Source organism: Rattus norvegicus, chromosome 1 (genome assembly GCF_036323735.1).
Source record: "Rattus norvegicus strain BN/NHsdMcwi chromosome 1, GRCr8, whole genome shotgun sequence".
Lineage (NCBI taxonomy): Eukaryota > Metazoa > Chordata > Mammalia > Rodentia > Muridae > Rattus > Rattus norvegicus.
This window is the reverse complement of record NC_086019.1, coordinates 161,563,986-161,577,028: the sequence shown is the minus strand read 5'-3', so window position 1 is coordinate 161,577,028 and position 13,043 is coordinate 161,563,986. Positions and strand designations below refer to the sequence as shown.

At 41.3% G+C, this 13,043-nt stretch overlaps 1 protein-coding gene across 9 annotated transcripts in view; it reads right to left on the bottom strand.

Annotated features, from left to right (window-relative positions):
- The window catches only part of Pak1 (p21 (RAC1) activated kinase 1), a 115,225-nt gene that overhangs the window by 60,595 nt on the left and 41,587 nt on the right, over positions 1-13,043 (bottom strand). The window contains exon 1 of one of the 9 annotated variants that reach the window (XM_006229752.4): positions 4,968-5,249. The exons of 7 other annotated variants lie outside the window; for them this stretch is intronic. The gene's annotated coding sequence lies outside the window, so the exon portion shown is untranslated. Of the gene's footprint in view, positions 1-4,967; positions 5,250-13,043 lie in introns of those variants that run through there. One more of the 9 variants, XM_006229753.4, reaches the window with a different exon arrangement.

The window sequence follows — 13,043 nt, the reverse complement described above, 5'->3', positions numbered from 1 at the left end:
AGTCCAGGATAGCCAGGGCTACAAACAGAAACCCTGCCTGATAAACCATTTTTAAAAAGGTACATTTATCTTAAAAGTAGAGCCAAAGAGTTTAGAAATTGATGTAGCATAGCAAAGAAAAAGGAAACTCAAAATCCTAAGTAAATGTTTCCTTTTATCTGACCCAAGAAATATTAGAAAAATATAAAAACATTATACAGTATCCTACACATGTGCGCACAACTGTCCTCTGACACCATCGTCCTCTTCCAAACACCACTTGTGTCTTTGCTTGTCCTCAGAAGCAGAGCTTCTCAAAAGAACTATTAATATTTACAGTACTGTCTCCACACCCTTCCCCTCTGTGCCAAGCAGCATCCATCCTATTTCACCAAAAGTATTCTTGTCAAGATTGCCAATCATATCCATTTTGAAAAATCTATGGCCACTTTTCTGTCCTTTTCTTGTTTAATTTCTCATCAGCAGTCACTATAGCTAACCTCGGTTCTCTTTTACATACTCTACTGTTTTGGATTCTCTTTCCCTTCTATCTTTCTGCCTTCTTTTCTCCCTTCTGTATACACTTCCATCAGTATCTTTCATATATCCAAGACTCCAGACCCCTTGACTCATACAATCCACTCTCCCCAAGATGACCTCACCCAGCCCGAAGGCCCTCACATACCACCTTTGTTGATGATAACACCAAGTTTTTAACCTTTTGACCGAACAGCTCTCTATCTGGCAGTCAATTCTACCTAAACTTCTGTTAGGCTGCAGGTACTGGTCAGAGTGGCAGCTGTCTCACAGACTTAGCATGATCAAAAGGTGCTCTTGATTATCACAGCAACTACCACAATTTTTAATTATACTCAATTATACATTTCCTTAATAAACAGTAGCAAATAAGTTTGTTTTATTTACTAACATATATCTAGTAACTAAAAAGGCACTCAGCTGGCTCTTAAATTTACTAGGCTCCGAGTCTGCCTGCCAATAAATGCAGCCTAGCAGGAGGAAAAGATATAGGATCCACATAACAAGACATCAACAGCAAGTGCCACCACTGAGTGCAGAGAGATGCTGCATAAATCCAGAAGAGAGGCCCTAACAGTAATGAAAGGCTTTCTTTAAAAAAAAAAAAGTTGTTATAGATACTATTTATTTTTACAAACACACACACACACACACACACACACACACATTTTATCTATCTGCATCAGATCATACTATAAATGGTTGTGAGCTGCCATGTGGTTGTTGGAAATTGAACTCAGCACCTCAGAGAGAGCATCCAGTGCTCTTTACAACTGAGCTATCTCTCGAGCCCCAAAGGAAGACTTACTTGCTTAAGAGGTGACTTTAGAGTTTATTTTTGCCGATTAAGAATAAATATAGCTATTTATTAAGTACAAACTTGTAATTTTTTGCTTTTTTAAAAAAATTTATTATGTGCATCGGTATTTTGACTGCATGTATGTCTGCATTTGGGTGCCAGAACCCCTGCAACTGGGTAACAAGACAGTTGTGAGCTGCAATTACAGAGAAGTGAACCCAGATTCTCCGGAAAAGCAGCCAATGCCATCTCTCCAGGGTCATATTTTTTATTTTTTATAAAATTAGTTAACAATATAAATATCTTTCATTTTAATATATGAAACCAAGTAACTAGAATCATTAAGTGAAGATTTGACCTTAATTACTTTCTTTTTTTTTTTAAAGATTCATTTATTATATGAGTACACTGTAGCTGTCTTCAGACACACCAGAAGAGGACATCAGACCTCATTACAGATGGTTGTGAGCCACCATGTGGTTGCTGGGAATTGAACTCAGGACCTCTGGAAGAGCAGTCTGTGCTCTTAACCACTGAGCCATCTCTCCAGCCCAATTACTTTCTTTTCTATTTGTCTACTTATCATAAGCAGTCACTCAAAATGAAATCTTTTATACTAGCCCCTACCATCTCTCTGACATGATGAATAAAGCACTATATTACCAGTTGACCTCCATTTTCAGCATGAAGCTCAATTATCAATCCTAAAAGCTTCTTCTATATATTCCTTCCTTTTCTTTTATTCCTCAAGAATTGAGACACAATCTAGGTTTCTCAGTTGCATCCTTGGACTTCTGGGCTACAGCATCTGAGCATCTTCTTAGGTGTTTAAGAATGCATCCAGGGACAGTGACAGGAATACTGAAAGATCACTGCACAGAGTGTGTTCGTGCATCCATTGCCTCGCTGGATCCTCACCAGCCCTTAGGGTGTTATATTCTTATCTTACAGAAGTCTGTGAAGCAAACACCTAGCCTATCTGGTCTCTGGACTCTATCTTCTGCCAAAAATTGAATATAAGAAAAGAGGGAAGAGAAAGGGATCAAATAACTCAGAAAGGGTGCTCAGCAGTGAGTCACCTAAATGGCCTGCAGCCAGAAATGAACAGGGACAAAAGTCTGCTTCCTTCCAAGGTACTGAGAATTTGTTTGACCAGGGCATAATAATTACCACATGTAAATTTGTTTTTCTACTTCATTAATATCTACACTTTAGTACCAAAGACAGAAAAAACAAAATTCTTTACATACAACATGCACATAATATCACAAGATAACATGCTCTAAGTAAATTCATATCACAGTTAAAGAAGACTTGAGTTTACAATCCAGCCCTGCCACTGATTTGTTTCCTCCACTACACTATCATAGCTTCCTTTTACACTACCACACGAGGGTCCACACCCCATGACCTGCATCTGAACACAGCAAATGAATCTAAGTTATCTCCTTTTAAAACCGACATTACCCAGAAACCAGCACCATAGCTAATACACTATAAATGACTGAGAGAAAACTTATTTTTAAAATTACATCTGTTTATATAGGTATGTGCTAGGATAGTCGTGAGCACACACCATGGCTCACATATCCGGACAACGCATAGGAATAAGTCTCTCCTTCCACTATATGGTACCTGGGAATAGACTCAGATCATCATTCTTGGTGGCAAGTGTTCTCACCAGCCAGAAAGAACAGTTACTAATGGATGATACCACATCGATACTGTGTGTGTGTGTGTGTCTCTGTATGTGTGTGTGTGTGTGTGTACATGCATATGCACATGCACATACATTGCATATATTAGTTAGTCAGTGTCAATGAAACAATAACCCTGTCAGTCTCATCTCTGTTTCCCCTTTCACTCTCCCACTTTAGGACATTGCCCAAGGGGGGAGGATACAGAGCAAAAATAAACCTCTTCAAAAAGCCTACCATCAGGAGGGGGAAACAACTAACCTATATGGTTACACATCCTTTACATACCTTTATATATCCTATAAATCTTTCCCTCCACAGCTACCCTTACCTCAAACAACCTCCATCTTGATGCCAAAGCCAGCTTCTTCTTCAAAAGAGCACTCTTGCCCCACAACCTCACCTTCTTCTCTTATCCCACTGAGCCATCTGGTAATTGGCTATCTCCCAGCCCCTATCTCAATGAAGGACTCTCAGCGAGGTCTCTTCACTAGCTGTACTTGTACTTGTTCTCCAGCTCAAGCCTTCACACTCTTGCTCCTATCATGACTTTTTCCTTCTGCCCACATTCTGCCTTGGCTCTCAAGGAAAAAGATGGGAAATAAATCCAGGAAGAACTTAATGGGAAGCCCCAAAAACACAGCTTGAGGGCAGTAAGGGGAAGGTCTGACACTTAAAAAAAAAACAAAGCTTAAGCCAAAAACAAGGAAACTAGAATGTTTGGACCTTAAAAACATCACAGCAAAGGTCCCTCCAAGCCAGCAACTTAAAACCATGAGAAAGCACAATAAAAAAATTCCAAAAATAAAAGAGAAGAGAGCTTAACCAAGAGGAAGAGGATCCAGGGAAGAAACAAAAAAGAAGAAAGAAAAAAATAAAGTCTGGTTTTTGAGGGAAAAGAGACAAGAAGTGGAAAGTATGCGGTCAAGGAGAGGAAAGGAAACCAGTGAGATAGGAAAACAGGTGAGGGGACAGGCAAGGAAAGCCCACCAGCAGGAGGAGGCAGGAAAAAAGGAAGGAGAGGAAGGATTACCAGAAGAAGTGCCTAGCTCCTCTGAAACCAAGATGAGAAAGGTCCAACATAATCAACACAGGCTCGTGTTTGTACTTCTTGGTGCCAGATAATAAGGGAAGAAATCACAGTGATTAAGATATTACATAGTCTCAAGGTCTGTCATTTACTTAGTAGATCAATAACAGTGCACCAGAGAAAGACAGCCTAGTTTATAGCAGTAGTCTAAAAATCAAAGAATTGGCCAGTTCAGAAAAAAAAAAAAAAAAAAAGAAAAAGATAGCATCCTTTCACCTGTTTCTTTCTTCTCAACCCCACATCCTACACTCAGCATATCTAGCCCCAACATAAGCATCAGCACTTTAAGCCAGTCTTGTCCTGAAGTCACTGGTTCTAAAGAGACCAGCAAGATGCATATGGAAAGCTGGCTCCTCAATCTAGCTCACCTTTCCAAGGTAATTTTACAGCCTAGGAAAGCAGCAGTTACAAACAATGTTAAGACCTTCTCTTCAAACAAGGAAACTAAGGCTCACAGAGACTCCCTAAACAGAAACAGCTAGGGGGGTCTCCTATCTTCACTATGTCTCCAACCAGAGAACAGTATCCCTGGTCCAGTAAACAGGCAGCTAAACCACAGCACAGAAAAGCATCACCCTGGCCACCAAGCAGAAGCATGCTTACAAAGGAGTGGGGCCCCTGAGGCATGCAGTTCCCCAAAAATCCAGCTTCCCCTTCATAACCTTCCCTAGCCAATACCACTCAGGCCTAGCCCTGAGTGGCTTATCTCAATGTTACACCGCCAGGCCCTTCCCTCATTAAGAATTCTTAAAATAAGTGGAATGTAATGTTCTTCCCATTCCCTTTCCCAGAAGGCAGCAAGACACCCGCTCCTACTATCCCAGCTCAGTCTAGCTATGCCAGGCCCAGGGAAGGCCAGAATTACCTGGCGGTGGGTGCGGGGCCCAGCATCTCTGATGATCTTGTGTATCTGTCGCAGAGCCGCACCTCTCCCTGCTCAGCAGTTGGGACAAAGCCCGGGCTGAACCAGCCTGACAGGCTGGATTCGGCTAAGCGCTGAAGCGCAGCCACCCAGTTCCTGAGGCGCAGCACACTCAGGCCCACATAGGGCGGCAGCAAAGACACAGAAGCTCAGTGAAGGGGCGGGGAGGGAGGGAGGAACAGAGAAAGGAAGGAAAGGAGGCGGGGAGAGCGCTGCCCCCGCCCCCTTTTTCTGAAGAGGCGCTGAGGGGCGGGAAACAGATACAAAACCAATGTTCTGATTGTCTCTGCTGTTTCCCCGAACCTGGACTCTAAAGAGAGGTACCAGACAGGCTTTTTAGAGCAGAGATTCTCAACCCTCCTAATGCTGTGACTCTTTGATATGTTACCTCATGTTGTGGTGACCCCCAATCATAGAATTAATTTTGTTGCTATTTCATAACTGTAATTTTGCTACTGTTATGAATTGTAATGTAAATATCTGACGTTTTCAATGGTCTTAGGCGACCCTAGAAAGGGTCGTTCAACAATCCCTCAAGAGATCAGGACCCATAAGCTGAGAACAGCTATTCTAGAGCCTGCCAAAGTCCTCTTGAACCCCAGAGTCAAGACCTCCTCAAATCAGATTCAAGATTCATTCACACTAGAATGGAGAGGGGGAAATGCATCTCTTCTGCCGACTCTCTAAACCGTGTCCTATGAAAAATTATAGCACCCACCCTCTCCTCTGAACAGAAAGAGCTCAGCAACAGCTACTGTTTGTTAAGGACTCTTTATTGCATGTCCCTGTACTTTACAAACCTGTGTCTATGTCACAGCATTATGGAGTAGGCCCTACACCAATCTCAGAATTTCTTAAGTACCTGCCAGATCCAGTCCCTATGATAGCACTGGAGCTGGATAACACATTAAAGAAACAACTCTGGTCTGTCCCCTACCAATAAAGAGTGCCTCCTGAAGACTGAAATGATAAAAATGTAGCTTCACACATTTCCAGGACATCCAAGAGACAATATCACTCACCACACTCACCCAACTCATCCCTTGCCCTTGAGGCACATGACTGAAATCAAGTTATGCAGATTATCTCTACCAGGTCATAATTAATGAGTTTAGAGGCTTAAAATTATTTACATCTCCTTATTTGGTATGGGGTGAGGGCAGGTGACACATATGTGCCATGGTTATGCATGTGGAAATCAGAAGATAACTCATGAGAATCAGTTTTCTCCTTCTACCACATGTGGCCTAGGGTTGGAACTTGGTTTGTCAGGCTTAGTGCCAAATACCTTTATGCACTGAGCCATCTCACAGGCTCATAAGTTCAGATTCTGCTTTAAGTTTCACCAATAGATGGGCTCTAGAAAAACAGGGCAACAAAAATTGACATTTTAAAAGATACCTGATCAACGGAAAGGAGTGTAGACAAGAACACAGTTAACAGAATTTTTTTAGAGCTACCGGCTACAGAAGGGAGAAGATAGTATTAATTTAAACAAATGTCTACGATAAAAATAAATTACACATTCTGAAGACACTGCAAGAAAGCAGCACACAGAGCAGGTGTAAGACAGGACGCGGTAGATAAGAAACTGCAGTGACTTCTTCAGGGTTACACATCCAGTGAGTGACATGACCGTGTATATATATGGTCTGAATCCTAAGCCTGTTTCATTTTAGTCCTCTTATTTATTTCTATTTTGTTTACAACGGATAACTGTTGGTCAGCTTCATATTAACTCCAAAGAGTGGGTAACCAGCATGAAACCTGACTTATATAATATGCAGCCATCTTCTCTGACAAGTGTCTGCACTTCCACTCAGTGTACCCAAATTAGTCCAACTGCAGAAGAAGACCTCTGTACAGAAAGAACTCAGCTCTCTTATTATTTACCCTTCATAAGCCCTGAATATTATAGTATTTAGAAAAGGAGATGGGAATTTCTACATTAAAAAAGAACTGGGAGCAGTAAGGTGAGACAGCAGGTAAAGGCGCTGGCTGCCAACACTGCTGACCTTAGTTCCATCCTTGGGGCACAGCGTAGGGAGACCCAACTCCTTCCCACATTTTTCCCTCTGGTTTTCATATGCACAGCATGACATATGGTTTATTCATATTCTCTGTCTCTCTCTGTCTGTCTCTCTCTCTCACACACACATACAGAGAGAGGGGGGGGAGAGGGAGAGGGAGAGGGAGAGGGACAGACAGACAGACAGAGACAGACAGACAAAACACTAGAGAGATGGCTTGTTGCTTGGCTGGGTTCAGTTTCAGCAACTACATGGTGGCTCAAAATCATCTGTAACTCCAGTTCCAGGAAATCTAAGACCCCTCATCTTAGTTAGGGTTTTACTGCTATGAACAGACACCATGACCAAGGCAACTCTTGGAAAGACAACATTTAATTGGGGCTGGCTTACAGGTTCAGAGGTTCAGACCATTATCATCAAGGCAAAAGGACAGCATCATCTGGGCAGGCATGGTGCTGGAGGAGCTGAGAGTTCTACATCTTCTTAAGGCTTCTAGTGGAAGACTGACTTCCAGGCAGCTAAGTTAAGGGGATTTTATACACAGTGACACACCTACTCCAACAAGGCCACACCTCTTAATATTGCCACTCCCTGAGCCAAGCATATACCAAACCATCACACCCCTCTATTGATCTCTTTGTTGTTGTTGTTATAGATTTTTTTGTTTAATTTGGTTTAGTTTTGTGAAACAGTGTATGAACCCAGACTTGTCTGGAATTTACTTATGGACCCTAGGAGAACCCTGAACTGCTGATAATTCTGTCTCAGCTTCCTGGGTACTAGAATTACAGTTAAGTACCATTACTCAGTCTAAAGTGGTTTTAAGATAGTCATTCTTCATACTGTTCTTCATTCTAATTTATATAGTATGAGTGACAGAAAGGGACAGAGAAAGAGAAGGAAAAAAGAACCTAGACGTGGGCTTTTTAGCTACACACACACACACACACACACACACACACACGCACACACACACACGCACACACACACACACACACTCTCTCTCTCTCTCTCTCTCTCTCACCCTCAAAATGGATCACAGATCTAAATTTCAAGACTATAAAATGTCTATAAGATAATGCAGGAAAAGCAGGAGAAAATCTAAATGATCTTGATTTAGCAATGGCCTTTAGATGACATCATCAAGGGCAATTCATTTAAGAAAAACTAGACAAGTTGAACTTGATTAAAACAAAACTGTTCTTCAAAAGACAATGTTAAAAAATGAAAAGAAGATACTGACAAGGAAAAAATATTTGCAAAGTACACGTACAGATTGTGCTTTGCATATTTATGCAAAGTACATAAAGGATTTGTACTCAAATACACAAAGAAGTCTTAAAATTCAACAATAAGAAAACAAATCTAATCAAAACAAAGATGGAAGGAAGGAAGGGAGGGAAGGAGGGAGGGAGGGAGGGAGGGAGGGAGGGAGGCAGGCAGGCAGGCAGGCAGGCAGGCAGGCAGGCAAGCTGGGGTTATTAGCTTAGAGCTAATTAGGTAGAGCATTTAGGAAGCTGAGGCAGGTGGATCATGCATTCCAGCATAACTTAGGCTACACAGTAAGACTCTGTCTTAAAAGGCAGGTGAAGGCAAAAGATTAGAACAAATCGTTTACCACAGACAATAATCATATAAAAAGATTCTCAACATGATAAGCAATTAGAGAACTGCAAATTTAAACAATTATGTAACACTACTACTAATTCCTACCTAAGACAATGCTAACATCCCAAATACTGACATCAAACACTGAAGAGGATATGAAACAACAGGAAACTCTTATAAGCATATATATATTCTTACTAAGCAATCCAACATTGAACAGCTAGGTAGTTATCCAAATGACTGTTTATAGCTTCCCCACTCACCCACCCAAGGCCCCTTTTTACAAGCCAACAGCCCCAAACTAGAGGCAATTAAGACATTTTTTAATCAGCAAGTGAATAAACCATATAAGTCCATATACTAGCATATGTAGCATATATAAAAGGACATGGCAAAACCTTAAATGTAGGTTGCTAAGTGAAAGATGCCATTCAAAAAACTACATGATATCCTAGAAAATGCAAACTATAAAAACAGTGAAAGTGTGGAAAAAGAAGGATTAACAAATAAATGGTAAAGCATGAGACATTTTTCAAGAGTCATACACTGACAAATTTGCTGAATCACCAACTAAATGTATGAAAAGGTCAACAATGGTAATTTTGGTACAAAGCAACCATGTAATGTGTCATTCTTTCTTGAAGTAATTAGATGGCAAAGGCCTACTAAGGACATTTTCTGAAATGAGGAAGAATATAAAATTAATAATAATAATAATAATAATAATAATAATAGCTTTCAAAATATTTTAAGTAGTATGGAAGTACAAGATCCAAAAACAAATAAGCTGGCGTCATTGGGAACTGGTGGGGCCTTTAACTGGTAGGACCTAGTAAGCCCTACCAATTCTGAGACTATTTTATAAAGCTATGTATGGTGGCACATGCCTATAATCCCAGCAATCAGGAGGCTGTATGGCAGCACACAACCATAATCCCAACACATGGAAGGTAGAGGCAGGAGGATCATCAAGGACATCTTCGACTATATAGTAAGTTTGGGGACAGCCTCGGATTCAAGAAACTCTATAAATAAATAAACCAACAACAACAACAAACAAATGAAAAGCAGTAAAATATATTTGGCAGCAGTCAGTAACAAAGTCACATAAATCAAAATATATTTGCAACAAAGCCAAGAAGAACCCAAAAGGGAAAAACAAATCACTTGTGGAGAATGAGAGAAAGCCTCATGGAAGAGGCAGTTACTTGGGTTGAGTGCTTATCACAGTTTGGATCTAGAATCTACCAAAGACCCATGTGTTAAAGGCCTGGTCCCCAGTTTGGTGTCATTGGGAATGGTGGGGCCTTTAATAGGTAGGGCGTAGTAGGCAATTTTAATGACATGAGAGATGAGCTCTTGAAGGAGATGATGGGATCCAGCCCACTCTCCTTCCTAGCCATGCTTCCTAGCCATGAAAGTCTATGACCCACACCACACCCCTGACATAATGTGCTGCCCAAAATGACAAAACCTCAACTATAAGCCAAGATAAACTGTTCTCTTTAGAAACTATCTCAGATCTGTGAGAGTAAAGGGAAGCTGACTCCTGGTATTAATGAAGAGGTAGAATTTTCATAGACAAAGGTACTCAGATTACATATAAGGTCCAAAAAGAAGAGCAAAACATGTTTAGGAAATAGTCTGATGATTCATGGAAACAATAAATAATCTCGTCATCCAGTCACCATTCAAAAATATGTTCTACACAGATTCGGTGCTATGAATGCAAAGATCACAAGACCTGGTTCTTACTCTCCACCAGCTAATACTTGATAGGACTGGAGACAAAACTGTCATCAGGCGTACCAGGTCCAAAGTATCTCCCTATCCCAATAAATGGCACTTCTGCTTTTTCAGTTAGTATGTTAGTTACTGTTCTCATTGCTGCAACAAAATACCTGACTAGAAGCAACTTAGAGCAGAAAGGATTCTTCAAGATGCAGGAGGCATGGAAGCTAGGGCTCAAGCCCTGGTTGTCAGAGCTCACAGCTGATCACACCTCAGAGACTAGTCACATTACATAGCAGACAAGAAGCTCTAAACCTTATGGTAGCACTTGCTTGTAGAAAATGCTGAAGAGGTACAGGCAAGAGGATCTGTACACCTGTCCCTAGTGACCAGCCCAGCGAGGCCTCATTTCTTAAAGGTTCCATGGCCTCCCAAAACAGTGCCACCAGCTGAGAACCAAGAGTTGAGGCTATAGGAAATGTTTCATACACAAGTTACTAAACCAAAAGTCTGATTCATCTTTGACTCCACCTTTACTTTCTAAAACTAATGCTAAGAACAGAAGAAATAGTCTTTCTTTGGGAAGAGCACATCAATTGATTATCTGATACCAAAAGCCCTGGAAATATAAATACAAGTAACATGCAGACTGAGCAGGTTGTATCCTTATCAGGTAGAACCTACAGAAAATTCTGGCGACCATGAAAGAATTATGTAAGAAGTGTTGAAAGAGTGGTTCTCTCCTCATTGTGTCACAGAAATCACCTTGTGCTCTCCTACCAAAGAGAAGAGGAAGGTGAGGAATAGAAGAATGGAGAATTCTGCAAAAACATCCCAATAATCAGAGGGTCAAATGATGAAATGGACAGACTCTGAGGAATCACACTATCGTCCCCAGCTAACAATCAGGAGAGATGCAGCAATAAAATGTTCTCTGACCCATTACTATCTACTTGGCCAATTCTTAGGCCCAACTGAAATGTCATCAACTCTATAAAGGTTTCCTAGAATCTTTCAGTCACTTCTATGTATGGTTCTTAGAAAGTCTATCTGAATAGTCACTCTGACTTACGAAAAGTCCTTGTTATACTTTTTCTCGCCTTTAGATTAAAAACCTCCAATAAAACACAGACACCACCATGCATGTCTATGAAATGATACAAACTATAAATACTTTTTTTTTCAGGTAGGTTGTCTTAATTATGGTTTCACTGCTGTGAAAAGAATCTGTCCATGACCAAAGCAACTCTTGTAAAGGAAAACATTTAATTGGGACTGGCTTACAGTTCAGAGGTTAATTCATTACTATCATGGTGCTGGAAGTGGAAACATGGAAACATGAAGTGTGCAGGCAGACATGGTGCTAGTGAGGTAGCTAAGAGTGCTACATCTGGATGCCCAAGCAGTAGGAAAAGAAAGTGAGCCACTAGGCCTGGCTGAACTTCTGAATCCTCAAAGCACCCCCTGCGGTGACACACTTCCTCCAAAAAGGCCAAACCTATTCCAACAACACCACACTTCCTGATAGTGCCATTCCCTATGAGTCTACTGAGGCCATTTTCATTTAAACTACCACACAGGTTCTTGAAAGAGAACCTAAACTTACTTTAAACTCTCATTCCTCCACTCCTCAGGTGCTGGGATTACAGGCACTCTCTACTACCACTAGCATAACAGCGAGTCACAATCGGTAGAATATGCTCTTCTCAGTTTTAGCTTTGACCTTTCACAGGTATGATATGTAGTATGATACCTCGTGTTGTCCCAAGACAACATGCAATCACAGGAATGAGTGACTGATACTACAGAGTGCACTGTGGTGTACTATTATGTTCAGTAAGTTGGATGCATTAAATTTTTTTTAACTTACAATGTTTTCTATTTAAAATGGCTTTATGGTGGAGCATGCCTATAAGTCCAATACTCAGGAGACTGAGGCAGGTAGAACAGGAGCTCAGAGTCATCCGTGGCTACATGTGTTTGAGAACTTCTGGGCTACATGATGCCCTGCTTCAAAAAAAATGAACAAACAAGGCAAAGATAAAGAAAAAGAAGGAGGAAGAGGAGGAGCTCATCATGGCTCTTGCTATGCAATCTGAGTTCAGACCCCTAGAACCCACATGAGAAAAGATGGATACAGTAACATGCACATCTGTAATCCCAGCATGCGTCTACAGGAAAATAGGAGGTAGAAACAAAGGAATTCCCAGAAGCTCACTGGTCTGCTAACCTGTCCTGTGCAACAGTGAACAAGAGAGACCAAGATGTAGGGACTGACAACTGAAGTTGTCTTCTGACCTCCACAACATGCAACAGCATGCATGCAACCCAACTCACACACACACACACACACACACACACACACTCACACACACACACACACACTCACACACACACACACTCACACACACACGCACACACACACTCACACACACACACTCACACACACACTCACACACACACTCACACACACACACTCACACACACACTCACACACACACGCACACACACACACTCACACACACACTCACACACACACACGCACACACACATACTCACACACACACACTCACACACACACTCACACACACACTCACACACACACTCACACACACACACACACTCACACACACACACACACGCACTCACA